At 42.1% G+C, this 19167-nt stretch overlaps 1 protein-coding gene across 2 annotated transcripts in view; it reads right to left on the bottom strand.

Moving 5' to 3' along the window:
* Positions 1–6341, bottom strand: part of SHLD1 (shieldin complex subunit 1) — a 99384-nt gene extending 93043 nt beyond the window's left edge. Inside the window, exons 1-3 of one of the 2 annotated variants that reach the window (XM_019462571.2) lie at positions 6258–6341; positions 3555–3742; positions 2345–2664 (exon numbers count right to left, since the gene is read on the bottom strand). The gene's annotated coding sequence lies outside the window, so the exon portion shown is untranslated. The remainder of the gene's footprint in view (positions 1–2344; positions 2665–3554; positions 3743–6257) is intronic. The other variant, XM_019462572.2, reaches the window with a different exon arrangement.
* Positions 6342–19167: the final 12826 nt, after the last annotated feature.

Here is a 19167-nt window from a genome sequence, read left to right as displayed (position 1 = left end):
TAGTCATTCAGGGCTTGATTCATTGTGGGAGAGGAGTACACAAAGGCATGGAGCATCGGAGGACACTGCTACACCGTGCCTTTAAAAATAATATGTCTGAGCAGCACACCAATTGATTAACATGATAGAGCACACAGAGAATTGTCCTTATCTCAAAATATAAGATATTCTACTCCTAATTGCCTGGTATTTTTCTAAATTATTCCCTAAAAAGTCTAGAAAATAGGAAGAATATAAATAACTAGATTATGGGTGGAGACTATCTTTTTATCTTCAAAAATCCCACACAACTCCTAACAAAATTATTTTGAAAGAGTGGGCCTCATATTTTTCAGCTAGTTCTGCTGACTTTACATAGACACAGTATGTGTTTACTAAGAAAAAAAGAAAAATGTAGGAAAAACATGAGTAGCGAAATATTTATGGAAATACCTCACTGTCGAAGATATAGTAATCACTCAAAATTTTTTTTCTTTTTAAATATCCACTTGTCTTTTTGGAAAATACTCTCAAAGATAGTGTCTCAATGCCTGGATTGCAGAATGCGGAGAACTTGACAGAACTTGCCAAGAGCTGCTGGCTTCAGCTGGCTTTGTTGGTAATTTTTGAGTCTCCAAATGATTTTGCTGTTATGATCTTTGACAACAACTTTCTGAATTGAAATAAGGTAAAGCCACTTTCTTACACTCCATGCTGCTTAAATCACAGGTTGAACTACATTGAGCACCAAATTACTGACTTCTCCCCCCATTCTTTCCACACCATGACCTCTAAAAAGCCTGCAGGTGCCACGAAGAGGCTGTGCAGATTGGAAGATGTCTTCATTCCTGTATTTCTCATCTTTAACTGAAGTTAGCATTGTCCATGACACATAAAAGCAGTTCAGTCTTTGAACTTCTCCAGTAAAAAGCAAAATACACTCACACTAATGTGTAATGTATCTTCCAAAATTTCTCTTGAATTGTGCAAGTCTTTGTTTTGCCCTTCCAGTTCTGGGAAGTGTATTTCTAAATGCTGGTCCCTGAGAAGGTCTTCCTACGCATTGTACATACCCCAGAAGGTGTAAGGAAAGAGTAAGGATTTGACTGCACAGAAATGTGCAAAGCTGACCTAAACACATATCAGAGCCACAGACAAATCGGGTGAGGAGCTAATACCCATCTTATGTAAAGAGGGGGCTCCAGGGAACCTGCTCTGGAAGGATGTCCATGGCCAGTTGCTAGATGGCAAGCAAAGTTCTAAGACAGCGCAGAGAAAAACTGCAGTCGATATACAGTGGCTATCTCTAGAAAGTAGGACCAGGTAGGGCTGGTGAAGAGTGGACACAATTACTCTTTACTTTATAAACCTCCAAATTCTTTGGATTTTTTTTTTTTTACAACAACACACATTACTTCTGTAATTCAAAATAATTATAATATGCTAACAATAGCTAAGTTTGGTAGAGCACTCTAGACGGTGCTGAGGGCATTAATGACATGAATTTCTTCATGTAATTTTAGTAATAATGCTGTGGGTAAGGTACTATTATTATGTCTGTTTCACAGATGAGGAAACTGAGACACAGAGACAAAGCTCGTAAATGGCTAAGAGGATTTTAAAATATATAAACTGTAAAGGAATACAATTATCCTAAAAAGAATCAGTGGTACTATTCCTAGCTTTAGAAAATAAGTCAAAAATAATTTATAATTTAGGGAATGATCTAAGTTTTCATTTAAACTAATGAACCGGAGCACATTGAACTCATAAATTATTTTTTAAGAGCATTATTAAAATAGAGCAGACACAGCCTTATACTGGATATCTGTGACCTAAATCCTTTGTGTGTTTTAGAAATATCCTTTGTGTGTGCTATAAAAACCCCATGTCAGAATGCATGGTTGCTAAACTGGCTTGTTTAAAGGCCAAGAGAGGGCAAATCACTAGCAAAAGCATAAACGAGGAGAAATGTGTAATTACAAAGCTCAAATGCTCCAAACCAATTGATGTAGAAAATAAAAATGTGAAGACAGCCCCTTCGTTGGGTTTATTATCTTAAATTGGCTGCTTCCTTTGTTGTGGATAGCCAGACAGACTCATGAGAGAGGCAGAGTGCTCACTTCATGTCTGTGGTGACACTCTGAGAGTTTGCAGCCTCAGCTCCTGGGGTTCCTAATATTCCTGTTCTATAAAAGAAGGTAGTAAAATCCACCTCCCCGCCATACCTGAAGACAGCATGTAAACGTACTCTCCCTTTGCTATCAAAGTGATGAGAAAAGCACTTACCTACTGTCCACTGATAATATCAAGTTATAAATACCCATTATCAGTAAGTCCTTGGAGTGAACTGAAATCCACTAACCTTTGAGAAAGACAATGAGCCAGATGTTTCTGAAGTTCCAAAGGGCAGAGCCAACCTCTCAAGAGGGTAAAGTAGGAGGCTACCTAGTCGATCATTTGAACAGCACAAGGTAGAGCATCCTGGCCGAAAACATCTTTGGACACTTTATGTACCTGAAGTTCCACCATTAGATATTCATTCCTTTGTATTGTTAGAGTCTTCCTTCAGAATGAAAGTATCTTCACATCACCTTGCCACATGGGCAGTTAGTTCAAAGTTGGGTCATTGGGAGTAACACCTAGAAGGTCAATCAGTCCTCAAGTTAGGAGGTTAGGAGGGGCCTGCCCAGGAGAGAGACACAAAAAGATGTTAATATAAACAAACTGCAAAGAATGTGATTATTCTAAAAGGAATCAGAGTTACTATTCCCAGCTTTGACCACCCCTAGGACTAAAGGAGCTCTAGTCCTTCCCAGGTCAGTATGTCCCACATAAACAGGGCCAGGCTGGTAATCTAGTTTCCAACTGCACAAATGCCTCCAGCTTTGGCTGGGTTCCCTCTGAAGTCACCTTCCCAGCAAATAGCTAGACTTGGTGACTCACTGGCGTTATTTCTCTCTTGTGCTTTGAGACTCTGTAGACACACAGAGCCGGGCTATGGGCAGTGCCTAGATGCAGACACGATCTTTCCAAGATGGATTCCTGACCCCCAGAAAACTGGCTTTTTTGTTTTTGTTTTTAAATTATATTGTCATCATGGATTTTGTAATCCTTTCCATGGAGAATGAGTCTGTATTCTGCTCTGATTAAGGATCTCAAGGTCCTAGACAGGAATGCTTTCCCCCCCCCTCTGTAAAAGGAACTCACTACACTCACATTCTTTCTCTTAGCATATAACCTACCATCCCCTGAGTGCCAGCAACACTAAACTAAGGGCCATTCCCACCAGCCCTGGCTGTGAAGAGGTTGTCATAACAGAAAACTCTTAATGTCTATTTAATCTGCAGACAGCATGGAACTGGGGGGAGGGAGGAGTGGCAAGCAAGGAGGAAGGAGCTAGCAAATCGCAGAGACAGACACACCCTATGTACCATCCCCTTCAGAGAACCATCTCAGAAATTAACTCGAGGAAGTGTTAGGACTTTGAGCTCTGAGCAAGGGTTTCGTCACTCATCCACAAAACAAAATGCAGTGAGAGCAAGCTCTGAATTAAGGTGATAAGATAAACTTACCACTAGTCTTCTTCTAACAGTTGTCCTTAACATTTCTCTCAGAATCTTCTGAATTTCTCTGCCTCTCTCCAGGTCTCACATTGCTCACTGTTTTACTTGACAAACTCAATGAGTTAGTCAAAATATTTTTCATATAAGTTAAACTGCTTCTTTCTGAGCCTCCCTTCATTTCCTCCCTCTTCCTGGATCTGTAGGAAAAAAATTCCCAGGATGATAGAGTGGAATCAGGAGGAAGTCCTTGCCCCAAGAAGACAATAAAAAGTCAAATAACTCAGCTCTCAAGGACTGCCAGGGAAAAGCCACTCATGGGGCACAATGGCTCCTTTGTAAGTTCACCTTCGCCAAGTGCACTCATTCAACAGGCTTTGGTCTTTCTGGGCATTTCTCTGGTCAGTGCAGGCTCCTGCCCTCCACCATGATTATTTTAAATTTCTCTCCTGTCTCTCTCAGCTGCTAACTGGCTTCCTAATGTTATTAAACATCTAGCCACATCCAAATTATCTTCCTGTCGATTTAACACAGAAGTTGCTGGCAGTCCCTTTTTGTCTTTCTATGCCCTATCCTCTGTCCTGGACTGTTCACAGGACACTCACACTATTGATCATCTCTTCCTCTTCCCTTCCCTTCCCTTCCCTTCTCTTCGCTTCCCCTTTCTTCTCTGGCCAATTATTCCCTCTCCACTGGTTCTTTATATTTATATCTATATCTATATATCTATTGCTTTACCGGTAATACGCATAATATATATAATGCATGAGGCAAATATTTACCCCAAGAAGACAAAAGTTTGTCATTTGCCTTTTAACTTTATTTTTTTTAATTTGTTTGCCTCCTTACTGTGTTTTGTGTTGTTCTTTTTTTTTTTTTTTTTTTTTGGCATGCAAAGGTTTCTTTCTAAATAATAACATTTATCAAACACTTCTTTCATTGTATCTGGATTTTGAGTTAAAAATACCTTTCCCTTACTAAATACATACATACATACATACATACATACATATATACATATATACATACATAAAAGGGGTCCCTAGCTGGCTCAGTCAGAAGAGCATGTGACTCTTGATCTCAGGGTTTTGAGTTTGAGCCCCACATTGGGTATAGAGATTACTAAAAACAAACAAACAAACAAACAAACAAACAAAAGCCTTACCCCACCCTCAAGATATCAAGGAATTCACACGTTTTCTTCTAGAATTGTATGGTTTCATTTTTACATTTACAGATCCAATTCATTTGGAATTTACTCATATGTGATATGAGGTATAGATCCAATTTTAGAATGTCCAAATGGCTATTCAGGCATGCCAACACCATTTCGTAAAAAGTCTTCGCCCCAGAGATCTGAGATGCCACTTTTATTATGTTCTAAATTTCTGTGTGTATTTGAATCAATTTATGGATTTTCTATTTATGAATCTACCATAAAGAGAAACAAAAAAGCCCTCAAGCCCACATCCTTCTCTAGCTTTTGCCCTAGTTCTCTCTTCCACTTTGCAGTCAAGCTTTTCAAAATAATTATCTATACTCTGCCTCCATTTCCGTACCTCTGTTTACTCCTCAATTCCCTCCAGACTGGCTTTCACCCTTCTCATTCCATCAAAGCATTTTGAACTTGAATCGTCACCATGACACTGGATTCCCCAGGCAGATTTTGGGCCACATCTTATTCATTCTCCCAGCAGCTTTTGACATTGTTGAACGCTCCTTGAAATGTTTTCTTTGAGGCACTTGGGTGGCTCAGTCAGTTAAGCATCTGACTCTTGATTTTGGTTCAGGTCATGATCTCACAGTTTGTGAGTTTGAGCCCCACATTGGGCTCCACTCCCAATCACAAAGCCTACTTGTGACTCTCTCTCTCTCTCTCTCTCTGTCTCTCTCTCTCTCTCTGTCTCTCTCTCAAAATAAATAAATAAACTTAAATAAAATGAAAACAATGCTCTCCTGACTGGCCTACAAGTCTCTACCATCTCCGGCTTTTCCTCCTTTTCCTTAGCCAGTTCCTACCTGGGCTCCTGCTGCCCTACCTGGCCACCCAGCCCTGGTGTTTCTCCACTCACTCCCCACCCCCTGCCCCCTTAATGCCCACACACTGCCTGGGTTGTCTCATCCCTGCCTGTAGCTTCAGTTTGAACCGACCCACAGGTAACTCATCATCCCTCTCTCCCACCCAGGTCCCACTCCTAAGTGAATCTAGACCCATTTTTTGACCCCCTTCATGACATTTTCACTTGAGTATTTCAAGGGCATCTTAAAGTCAGCATGTCCAAAACTGGACTCAAGAAAGACCTGTTTCATTTTGCCCTCATCCCCAAATCTGGTTCGTGTTCTTCCCTGAATAATAGCATCATCCATCAGGTGAAGAAACCCAAACGCCCAAGTGTCCTCCTTGACTTCTCTTTACTCATATCCCAGCTCCAAACTATTGCTAAGTCCTCCTGAAGACTTCTCCTATCAGTCTCTCTCCCCCCACAGCACACCCTTGTCCAGGCTATTCTCACCTCACGGATGCATTCCCGTCATGGCCACCAAACTGGTCTCCCTGCTTCCTACTCTTTCCTCATCCCCATATTTCTCTCTTCACTTGGCAGCCCGAGGGATCTGTTTGAAAGCAAACCACTTCACTTGCCTCCTGTTGCTCTTAAAATAAGCCAAAGTTGTAATGTGGTCTACAGGAGCCTCTGCAGTCTGGCGCCTACTTACCTCTCCCATCTCCTCTTACACCACGTTCACTTCCCCTTGCTCTCTGAGCTCCAGGAAGTGAGCCAACTCTCAGTGTCTTTGTTATTCTCTCCTGTTAATGGGCCTTTCCTCATGCCTTTGCTAGGCTACCTCCCCTCCCCAGCCCACCCCCTGCCATGTTTTTCCTGTCTAGGACCAACGCTCCATCATATCCTCTCTGGACCTCCCTTTGGAAATGTTTTCATCACAGTTAGCACTTGATGTTTACATGGGAGATTTATTTTTAATATCTGTGAGGACAAGACCACATCAGTCATTTGTTTCAATTTTATCTCAACATCTACCTCGGGCCCTGACACTGGGAAACAAATGAATAAACTTAAATCAACTCCTACTTCTTTCACAGCCCTTGTTTTCTTTTTTTAAACTTTTAAACAAATTAAAAAAAAATTTTTTAAGATGGTTTTATGAAACTTGGAATCATGGCTTAGGGTGGAGTCTGATACAAGGACCAGAATATTGGGAATCAGGAAATTTTAGTTCTAAATCCAGTCTTACAAACCACAATGGGAAATTTAGGAAAATATTTCAAATATTGCCTACTTTTCCAAAACATGCAAAATATGGCTGCATCACTTCTAATTTCATTATTTTAGTTACTTTCATATTCTTCTCTTGTGCTGGGTGGTCAAGTTCTTGATGGGATACCACACTGATTTTTGTGTCTCTGTGAAGTCCATCACTTCAAAGTACATAGAAAGTGTTCAAATCAATGTTGAATAAATGAGTTAATAAATGTGTAACACAGGATGGCATGATTTTTTTTTTTGTAGCACGGTGAAAATAATGCAATACTAAAAATAGTTGAGTAAGAATTGAGAGTATTTCCCCTTAGGTTTAATCAGAAGTAAAATATAAACAGAAGTGCCCAAATGTGGTAAGTCTTTGGTCAGAGATTTGAATAAGGAGAGCTGATGCCAGGTCAAAGCATGTAGTAGGTGTTCAAAAAAGACCTTAGAAGAAACTTAAATAGGGAGTTGAGAAATATATAGGCATCTGGAGTTGACAGAATATCAGTGTAGGTGAGGCTCTTCAAGAGAGCAGTGAGTATGGAAATTTAGAATTAGTTTCATTTATATAAAACAGAAAATGTACTTAAATGTGATAGAATATTTTTCTTCATGTAAATGACTTTTGGCTAGTAGCTAGTCCAGTGCTGATATATTGGCTCCGTGATCATTTGGGACCAAGATCCCTTCTATCTTGTTGCTTTGCCATTTAAATGTGTAGCTTCTCCCTCATAACCAAAAATAGTTGCTTGGGTTCAAGCCATTATATCTGCATTCCAACCAGAGAGAAACAGGAAGAGAGAAAGATGGCCATGCCTAGTCCTTTAGGGACACTTACTGGCACTCATATCCCATTGGTCAGTATTTAGTCAAGTGGCCACAACTAGCTGCAAGAGAAGCTTGTGAATGCAGTCTTTGATCGTGAAAGCCACATGCCCAGTAAAACTTAATAATCAGAAAAATTAAAAGAAGAGTTTGTGTTGCAGGAAATGAAGTTAGGAGGAAATCCATGGAGTAAGCCAGTATTCACATTGCTAGTTCGTACACATAGACTGCCAAGTGCTACACAGCTGGCACAGGTAGTGGCCAGATGAGTGATCATCAAACCTCAGATGGATCTCAGCATCCCAGTGAATCCCACACTGGTGCCCGGTCAGCTCCCTCCTTCACGCCCATAGAGCCTGTTCCAAAGCTTTGCTACTCTTTTAAAGCCTGTCTTCTGCCTCTTGGATCTCTGACAACCCAGAGGAAATGGATGCTGTCAAGCCTGGGTACCTCAGTTTCCCACTCCCATATCTACAACCTTGTCTCTCTCATTCACCCCCACAACGCCTACCCTCTAGTTTTGTGTTTGTTTTCTTTCATTCTGTGTGTTATGGCGTCCTTTCCCCTGATTAAAAGAAGCCCTGCCTCTCAAGAAACAAGTCCTAGTGGATATTATGGCTTTTCTTAATATCCTCCCTATCCCAACACTTTCTAAACATTTTCAAGCCTCCCCTATCTTGAAAGACAAAAAGAAGCTTCAGGCCTCCCTTGACTGTGTGGTTTCATCAAGCTACCACCCCGCCCCCTCTCCCTCTATTTGCTTACACAGCCCAGACTCCCAGGAAAAACAGTCTACTTCCCACCTGCTGCTTACTCTTCAACCCATTGTAATCCTATTGCAACCTGACCTCTGGGCCCTCCTGTCTCCCGAAACTGCTCTGGTCAAGATCTCTGATGACCAATCATTAATTGCCGAATCCAACATTCTCTTTTCAGATTTCATCTTTCCTAATATTTCCTTGGCACATGGCACTGTTGATACTTTTCTTCTGGAAATTGCTCTTATGAGCTCTATGCCCGTTTCTTTTCCACCTCTCACTGGTGCTTCTGAGGTGCCCCAAGGCGATCTCATCCCTTTTCACAACTTCAAATATGTACTCCCTCTACGCTGATAACTCCTGCATCCCGATCTGCAGCTTCAGATCAAAAAGTTCAGGTACAGGGCACCTGAGCGGCTCAATTGGTAGAAGTGTCTGACTCTTGATTTCGGCTCAGGTCATGATCCCAGAGTTGTGGGGTTGAGCCCCAAGTCCTGCTCCATGCTGACAGTGCAGAGCCTGCTTAGGATTCTGTCTCTCTCTTTCTCTCTCCCTCTGCCCCTTTCCCCTGCTTGCTCTCTCTCTCTAAAATAAAAATTAAAAAAATTAAAATTAATTTTTTTTAAGTTCAGGTAGTTCCTGGGATGTTTTCACCAGGATATTAACTTGCTCATATTTCTTTGAATAGCATTTTGGGCTGGATTCAACTGGGCAATTCTGCTGATCTCACCGGAGTTCACTCATGAAGCTATAGTCTCTGGTGGTTCATCTTGGCCTAAAAGGGCTTCATGTATCTGGTGGTTGATACTAGCTCCTGGCTGGGGCACTTCAGTTCTCCTCTAAAGGCTTATGCACATCATGGTCTCAGTGTTCCTCCTCTGGTTGAAAGAGATCAGGCTTCCATGTATAAGTGCTTTTCAGGGCCCTGCTTGTGTTACCCTTGCTAATGTCCCATGCACCAAAGCAAGTCCCACAGCCAAACCCCAACTCAAAGGGTGGAGAAGTAAATTCTACTTCTTGATGGTACAAATAGCAGTCTAGGGATGCCTGGGTGGCTCAGTCAGTTAAGCGTCTGACTGGCTCAGGTCATGATCACACAGGTCTGTGAATTCGAGCCTCATGTCAGGCTCTGTGCTGACAGCTCAGAGCCTGAAGCCTGCTTCTGATTCTGTGTCTCCCTCTCTGCCCCTCCTTGCTGTCTCTCTCTCTAAAATAAATAAAAACATTTTAAAAAGTAGCAGTCTCATAACAAAGAGCTATATATACAACAGTGGATAGAATTATTGCAGTAGGCAATCTACCCTAATGTCCTTCCCATTCCAAATTTGTTTCTTCCCACCATGTTCCTATCCTACAGAATAGTGCCAGACTCCCCATATTAGCTGAAGCCAGAGTCAGTCTAGTTTACTCCTTCCTCCCTTACAGATGCTGTAGATTGGAGGACTTAATACCAACTTCCAAACCTCTTTCTCTGCCATGGAGATGCCAATGATAAACGTTTTTTCACACTACTTTGTAGCTATAGGTGGTCATGGGGTGCAGTTCTGGCCAATAACTAGAAGTCTCTGAATGATTTTACAAACGCTTTTGCTCCAGGCCCTGAGCGGTCAGCACAGAGCCCAAGGCAGGGCTCAAACTCAAGAACCAGGAGATCATGACCTGAGCCGAAGCCAGACACTTAACCCACTGAGCCACCCAGGCGCCCCACTTTTGCTATTTTATTGAAAGGAACAGACCCTGTCTTTCTTATTTGCTCCTTCCATCCCTGAATGCAAGCAAGACATCTGGAACTGCAGCAGCTATCTTGTGACCATGAGGTGACAACTATTAAGAAAAGGCCAAGAGAAGTAGAGAGACAGCAGCCTTGATATTGTTGAATCATGAAACAAAGGCAGCATTTGCCTCGGTCTAGACTTCTTGCTATGGGGAAAAATTAACTCCTCCGTTTAAACCACTCTAAATTGGGATTTTTTTTGCTACTTCCAGTCAAAAGAATTCCTGGCATACCTTCATCCCTAATCCAATCAGTCATCACATCCTATACACTCTTCCTCCTGTGGTTTTCCCACTGGTACTTCCCTCATTTCATCTCTGCGACCTCTGCCTTTGTTCACACTCCCATGGAGCTACCTCAACAACCTTCCATCTGGTTTCCTTCTAATCTTTTCTCCAACCTAATCCTGCTTATTGCCAGAACTTGATCCACCCAGAGTCGAAAAATTTCTGATTTCCCATCATCTAAGGTCTTAGTTACTTAGAATGGCCCACAATGGCTCTCTCAATCTAACCCCTACACATCTCTCCATGATTCAGCAGGTCTAGGGTGGGACCCAGGAATTGTTCTCCTAACAAGCTCTCTGATGGTGATGCTACCAATAGTGGGTAAACCACTTTTTGAGTAGCATTGGTACAGAGTTCTTTTCCTTCAGAGCATTTGCCTTCACTTGTAACGATAGGTTCCTTCATTCCTTAATTTAGTGGTTCTCAAACATGAGCCTGCATCAGAGTCCCCTGGGGGGCTTGTTAAAACACAGAACGCTGGCTTCTACCCCCCAGAATTTCTGATTCAGCAGGTTTAGGGTACGGCCTAAGAACTTGCATCTCTAATGAGTTCCCAGATGACGATGATGCTGCCTGTCAGGAACCATACTTTGAGAATCACTGTCTTACTACAGGGTTTATCAACCAGGGCACTATTGACATCTTGGGCCAGATAATTCTTTACTGTGGAGGAGTTGTTCTGCACGTCACAGCACATTTAGCAGCGTCCCTGGCGTCTACTCAATAGATGCCAGGAACAACTCCTCCAGTTGTGACAAAAACATCTCCAGGAGTTCTCAGATGGCCCCTAGCTGAGAACCACCATCTTGGACTGACTCTTTGATCTCTAACCATCTTTTTCTTTAATCTCTATGTTTCATAAAAGCAGGAGGCTGGTTCTTTTGTATTCCCAATGCCTGTTACAGCCACTCAACAGATGTTTGTTCCACAAATGAATCTAATTCCAAACGGATTTAAGGTCCTTTAATGCTTCCTTCTCCAATCCCTTTCTGGTATCTCCCTCTGATCACCAAAAAGCATTAAGAAAAAAAAAAATCTTTCTGCTGCCACCCTACCCTGAACAGCAAGGTAACGACAACATTTCCAGTCTTCTTTCTGTATTTTATAGGACATCTGTGCCTTAGCAGTGATATTCTAGAAATAATAGCTTAACCAGAAGAACAACCTGATAATGAGAATTTATGAATTGTGACAGGCTGGCAGATAGGGGATACTTTTGCTCCCTCAATAGCAGTATCATATGGGGAGCAGCCTATGACACCCACACATTAGGTGGCCCAGGAAGTAAAGACAAGAAAGCTGAGGACTCAGAACCCTGGCAGGCAGTAAGTAGGGACCGGGAGTTTGCAGAACTGGTGTCACAGTGTGTTCCTGTTCAAGCGTATTTGACTTTCTCCAACTTCCTCCTCCTACCACCAATCTCTAGATCGGGGCTCCCTGGTGAGCTTGTGCTGCTCCAGGAGAGTAATTAGGGAATAAATTGTTCCTTTCTGGGTTGTCTTGGACCACAAACACCTCGCTGTATGTGCCAAGCGGGTCTTTAGGCCAGATTTTGTAAATGCCCGAGGGTGGTTGAAGCTTTGTTCATTCACCTGTGGGGGATTAACAATCATTGTGCTTTCAAGCCTTCAAGAAGGAAATTCTCACAGGGAGTGTAGTGGAGCAGAGCTTTCTGGTTCGCTGAGAGTGTGAGTGTAATTTTACGATGATTTGCTGGGTTAATTGACTCTTTGATGGTATGTTATAGAAGTTACTTGAGCTACCTTGAGAGACAATGGAGAATTTATACCTATATTGTACCCATATCGGTATAATTCACAGAGCAGGAGCCAGGTGTAGGAGGGTTTTAGGAAGGATCTGGATCAAGAAGCCACATCTCTTCTCTGATTCTCAGGGCCATTCTCTCTCTATCTCTCTCTCTCTCTCCCTCTCTCTCACTCTCTCTCTCCCCTGCCTCCTTGTACCACCCTTCTGCCCCGTCCTGCAGACTGGCATTCTCTGCTTCCCTTACCTGTTGGTACACTTGCAAAGCTCCTGAGTTCATATGTGAGAGCCCTAGCCTCCTGCAGACACTGACCTATATCCTCTCTGTTCCAATACAAGATTCCAGGGAAGGAGAAGCTGACGGGTATAGCTTGGGTCCAGCTAGCTATGGGAAGTACAAGCAAGCTTGCAGGGGTCCACCCTGAAGATGGGGTAGTTCCCAGATATCATGCTCTCTCAGATCGGATCCCCTGAAGCAGACTCTAAATCAAGGATTTGAGTACTAGTTTATTTAGGAGGATATCGGAAGAACATATACTCCCACCTCACCCTTCTTACTCCCTTTGGTCACCCATTGGACACCTCTGCCAAAGTCTCAAGCCAGAAGGCAAGGAAGCCAGGGAGCCTATTGAATTGGCCCATGTTGGCCCAGCCTTCCAGGGCACAGAGCAGGGTGAAGAAGAGTATCAAGTAAATCTGAAGGGGCAAATGAAGACATGATTCAGACAATTCTCAAGAGAATCATGTTATTTAGTGGGTGGCTCGGTCGGTTAAATGTCCGACTTCAGCTCAGGTCATGACCTCGAGGTTTGTGAGTTCGAGCCCCATGTCAGACTCTGTGCTGACAGCTCAGAGCCTGAAACCTGCTTCAGATTCTGTGTCTCCCTCTCCCTCTCTTCCCCTCCCCCACTCATACTCTATCTCTCTCTCAAAAATAAACATTAAATTTTTTTAAAAAAAAAACAGGGGGTGCCCGGGTGGCTCAGTCAGTTAAGCGTCCGACTTTGGCTCAGGTCATGATCTCACAGGTCTGTGAGTTTCAACCGCATGTGGGCTCTGTGCTGACAGCTCAGAGCCTAGAGCCTGCTTCGGATTCTATGCCTCCCTCTCTACCTCTCTCCTGCTCACGCTCTGTCTCTCTCTCTCTCAAAAATAAACATTAAAAACATTTAAAAAGAGAGAATCGTGTTATTTATGTACCCTAACAAAGATATGAAAAAATAAACTATTCCATTCTTTAATCAGGTAATTGTAGCAGTTAGCCATGTCTAATTTCATAGCATTACTCACGAGACTTGAATAGTCTATTGATACTTGGCATTTATCACTGTTTCATACAACCTGGGATCAGAAGTATCAATAATTTTCTAGACAAATTTTAAGCACATTTACATTTACATAAATATGATCCTGGATTGTCATAACAAACTTAATCAGTTAAATACAGTATGTTTGAAGATAATATGTTAAATACATATTTCAAATACAATATGTTTATGTTATACTCCATATAAATAGTTGTGTCCTAAGCAAGAGAAAAGTTGTTTTTAGAACAGTGATATCAGGGATGCCTGGGTGGCTCAGTCATTTAAGCATCTGACTCTTGATATTGGCTCAGGTCACTATGGGCTCAGGTCGTGATCTTGAGGTTCGTGAGATCAAGCCCCGTGTCGGGCTCCACGCTGAGTGTGGAGCCTGTTTAGGATTCTCTCTCTCCCACTCTCTGCCCCTCCCCCGCTCATGCTCATTCTCAAAATAAATAAATAAACATTACAAAAAGAGAACCATGATATCAAATTTTGTTCTTCTCTGTATCTTCCTGTGTAGCTTCTGGAAGCTACTGTTCAAGGCTTCATTCAAACTCCTTCCATATTGATTCAAACTCAGTCCATGCAGATTTGTAGAAACATTTCTTCCCCAAGCAGCTTTCACCAAAAGCCTCCTGTCGTGTCTGAAACAAATGACAACAAGAAAAATAAGTTGTCTATCTGTATTAGTTACCTACTGCTGCTATAACAAATTATCCCAAATTAGTGGTTTAAAACAAAACACGTTTATTATTTTATAGCTTTGGATATCAGAAGTCCAAAATGGGTCTCAGGATTGGATTTCTTCTGGAGGCTCTCAGGAAGAATCTGTTTTCTTGCCTTTTTTAGTTTCAAGAGACTACCTGCATTCCTTGGTTTGTGGCCCCTCCGACATCTTCCAGCAGTTTAGCATCTTCAACTTTCTCTCTCTATCTCTTCTTCTCTCTCTTTCTCTCTCTCTTTGACCTCTTCATCCATCATCATATCTCCTTCTTGGATTCTGACCCTCCTGTCTCACTCTTATAAGGACACTTGTGATTACATTGGTCCCAACCAGATAATCCAGGATAATCTCTCCATCTCTAGATCTTTCACTTAATCACCCCTGCAAAGTCCCTTTTGCCATGTAAGGTAACATACTCAGAGGTCTCAGGGATAAGGACATAGATATCTTTGAGGGGCCATAATTCTGCCTACCACATTGCTATTAGGGTCATTCCCTTCATACTGCAGTTTATAAATCTCCCAAAGTAATTAAGAAGGAGGACTTCTATCACTCTACACATTTTCAGGTGATGGTAGAAATATCCTAGTGTTTAAGGGAGAATCTCAAGTCTACCAGCAGAAACTTGAAAAAAAATTTTTAAGTTTATTTATTTTGAGAAAGAGAGAGGGGAAGGGAGGGACAGAGAGAGGAAGAGTCCCAAGCATGCTCTGCACTGCCTGCACAGAGCTGATGTGGGCTTGATCTCAGGAGAACCAGGAGATGATGACCTGAGCTGAAATCAAGGGTCCCTTAACCAACTGAGCTATGTAGGCACCCCCAGCAGAAATTTATAATACAAAAATGCAGTGGAGCGAAAAAGTGCTCTCTCCCAGCAATTCACCAGAAGTACGTGCATTTTTGGAGTTGAGATTGAACTTGGGACAATGTTGGATGCCAGAGAAAGCAGGAGAAGAAAAAGATGAAGGAGAAATAGGGGCAGAGAAACCTCTTTGGGTTGGCTGCAAAGAGCAGTTGCATTGAGCCTTCTAAACACCAAATTTGGTTCTGGGAGGGATGAAAGGATGTTAGACGTAACCACCACATTAAACTCAAGGATTCATTTGCTAGTTTGGTGTTGATTCTCCAGAGAGACTCCTTGCTTCACTGATAGTTGGCTTTACCAAGTTGGGTTTTTTTTTCCCCCAGCTTCTCTCCAAGGCTTCTGTTGATCCTGATCAACCATCTTCTCCCACTCACCCTAACGCTCTTGGCTTAGTTTTAGTATATTCTTGGGTTTCAAGGAGAACTCATGATTATCAATTAATCCCACTTTCTCTATCTGGTTTGTGTTATTTTCCTTCCTCACCAGTCTACAGAGAAAAGGACATGATTAATTTTGTTCCAACTAGATTCAAGGGCCATAGAGAACTTTATTCTCCACACTACCATATGAGAAAAATTAAAACATACTTTATGCCCAATGTGGCACCTCGTATTCTGCAAAGATGGCCACAATATCTCCCTTCTCTCTCTTCTTAACTGGCACTCAGTATAACTGACATGGGAAGATGTAGCCTATATTCTCTCCCTTTTAATCTGGGTGAGTTTGAGACTATGGTGGAATTGACACTATGTGTGACTTCCAAGTCTTGATCATAAAAGACAGCACAGCTTCACCCACGTCATCGTGGGATGCTCACTCTTAGAACCCAGCCACTTTGCGGTGAGGGAGCTCAAGCAGTGACATGGACAGGCCATATGCTGGTGCTCCAGCCAACAGCTCAGCTGAGTTCCCAGCCAACAGCCAGGACGGACCTCCAGACTTATAAGTGAACAGACCTTCAGATGATGTCAGCCTCAAACTCTCAAGTCACTCCCTGCTGTTTGAGTTTTCCCAAATGAAGTCCCAGATGTCAAGGAGCAGAGACAAGCTGTCTTCACTGTGCCCTCTCTGAATTCCTGACCCATGAGAGCCACAACCAGAGTAAAATGATAGTTGTTTTACGTTAAGCTTGACGCAGCCTATGTCACAGTGAGAGTAACTGGAATATTTGGGTAGATACAAACGTCAGAGGACACAGTCATTCTTGCCAGCAAACACTATAACCTTAACAAAATTCCTGAATCTTACCATTTTTTTCTCTAGCTTGTTTATTAAGAATAACAAATGTCTCAACCCCATTAATCTAATCCAGAACTGGCCTTTCCTTCTTCCTCCAACGCGATTCATCTTGTTTTCCAAACTACTCATGTGGTCAGAGCTCAGTGCTCTAGAGATTTCATGAAACCTCATAGAAGCCGGAAACAAATCTCATCGAAGAGGATAGACTGAATCTTCTTCTTAAAAACAATTTTTGTAAAATGTAGTCAATAAGGCAACAAAGCAAAAAGGAAACCCTTTTCCTTAAGTGGGGGAAGTGGCATGGGATTGAGGGGAGAAGGGAAGAACCAGATGACAAAGGTTGAGAGTGAGGTTGCAAATGATCCCCAATCAGAAAAAAAAAAAAATCCTATTTTTCAGTTCTTTGTGGTTTCTGCATTCTGAGAATATTAGTAACCGTAAATCTATTCAAGCAGAGCCTTCATTGGATCTATGTTGCTAAGTTAAATCCCCCTCAAATATCTGCTCGCCGTTCAAAAATATCTGTAGACTCAGAGTTCAGAGAGTAATCGTTTCCTGATAAAGTGTTTTGTGAGATCAGCTATATAGAGGAAGCTATTCATTATTTCATTCAGCAAATATTTGTGTTGGCTCTGTGGACAGGAGAGATGATAAGATGAGATGATGGTTGAAATGGGCATTTGAGGTGGGGCAGACACATGTTTCAATCAACCTAAAAATAAAGTCATATGATTTAATTAAGTGCTCCGATGCTGACATCAAGGAATTTGCTTATTCCTCTACAGAGTCATTTAAACTTCTCTTGATTTCTTTGAAACCCTTTTTAAAAACGGAAAGTAAAGAATTGGCTTATTTAATGCCTCTTGAACGATTACATCAGGCACTTATTCTTTTTAATATCAGCTATTCTTTTGAAAGTCGCTGCTTTTTGAAGGATAGCTCAAGAATGCCAACGCTGGCTTGCATGTGTGGATTGATGGATATAGACTGTGATTTTCATAACAATTTGTTAACACTTGACTTCACTTAAAAACACAACTTAGAAAAGGCTACGAAAACATGGATGATTGAAATCCTCTGACATTCTCTAAACCTCAGTATTGCCACTGACCACCTCCTTCCCTGAGCCTTATACCGCAAATGCAATTTGCAAATAGTCTGAGTACTATTTGCCTGCCCTCCTCTCCCTGAGCTGCTGTTGCTGCTGCTGTCACTCAGCAAGAAAAAAGGTGATGTCCCTTTTGATGATGACTAGGGACATGAATAATCATCTTCGTAACACACTGACATCTCTAAAAATGCTTCAGATTGTGTCTCATTGGTTCGATTTCAAGCAGGGGTCAGAACTCCAGAATTATTCACCCATTTAGTCCTTGTAACAATTACTGGGGAAGATACCAGGATTACACCCCATTTTAAAGAAAAGGAAACAGGCACAGATAGGCTGAGTAACTTGCCCGAAGTCATAGTGAGTGGGAAAGTCAGGATTTGAACTCTGAATCCTGGGTCCTGAGTTCACGGTCTTAGCCACTACACAATGATACTATTGAAAGTCTGTATCCTTCTTTATTTAAAAAGAAAAAACCAAAACTCCACAACAAAACTGCTGATGCATTGGTCTTTGTTCTAGACTCACCTACCCACTAATCGATAGAAGCAATAATTCTAAACTTTTATAGTTAATTTTGACCCAAAGAGCATTAGGACATATTGTTTTGGAGAGTCTGTTCTTGGAAAGGACAGCAGGATCTGGTTAGCACAACAGTTTCCAGTGACACAGTCTTTTTTCAGAAGCCGCCAGGGCTTCTGAAACAAAACCTGAGACAATGTTCTTACCAGAAATATGCAGAGAGCAGGAAATGGCTAACTTCTCACGAACATCTGAAGCAAACTAAGAGGGCTTCTTTGATCACTTATATCATTCCATCATATCTCTATTTATAAGTTCACATATCACCATCTTTGTGGTTGTGCATTTATTGCTAAGGTCAAGTGGGAGGTTCGAAGTAATTATAAGGTAAATATAGTTCATTTATATGGTCGACATATTACCTAGTAGAATTGCCTTGTCTACAATACTTTCTTTCAAAATCTCTACCTTCACCCACACACACACACACACACACACACACGCACGCACATATACACTGTCAGATTTGGGGAAGAAAAAATCGTAATATATTGCCATTTCCTCCATCAAGGGATGGAGGGGTTTGGCGGGTATCCCTGGCTGGCTCAGTCAGTAGAGCATGTGACTCTTGATCTCAGGGTTATAAATTCAAGCCTCACATGGGGTGTAGAGATTACTTAGAAATAAAATCTTTTTTTTATAAATTTTTTTTTCAACGTTTTTTATTTATTTTTGGGACAGAGAGAGACAGAGCATGAACGGGGGAAGGGCAGAGAGAGAGGGAGACACAGAATCGGAAACAGGCTCCAGGCTCCGAGCCATCAGCCCGGAGCCTGACGCGGGGCTCGAACTCACGGACCGCGAGATCGTGACCTGGCTGAAGTCGGTCGCTTAACCGACTGCGCCACCCAGGCGCCCCAGAAATAAAATCTTTAAAAAGGGAGAGAGAGAGAGAGAGAGAGAGAGAGAGAGAGATGGGATTCACTTTTCCTCAAGTTTTTGGGTGACTTGAATCTGGGCTTGGCCATGTTACTTGCTTTGTGTATTAAGACGCTAGCAAATGAGGGGCACCTGGGTAGCTCAGTCGGTTAAGTGTCGGACTTCAGCTCAGGTCATGATCTCAATCAGGTCATGATCTCATGGTTCATGAGTTCAAGCCTCACATCAGACTTGCTGCTGTCAACGTGGG

Source organism: Panthera pardus, unplaced genomic scaffold, assembly GCF_024362965.1.
Source record: "Panthera pardus isolate Hobbes unplaced genomic scaffold, ASM2436296v1 HiC_scaffold_25, whole genome shotgun sequence".
Lineage (NCBI taxonomy): Eukaryota > Metazoa > Chordata > Mammalia > Carnivora > Felidae > Panthera > Panthera pardus.
Note: the sequence above shows the minus strand (reverse complement) of the source record. Positions and strands in the feature narration are given on the sequence as shown.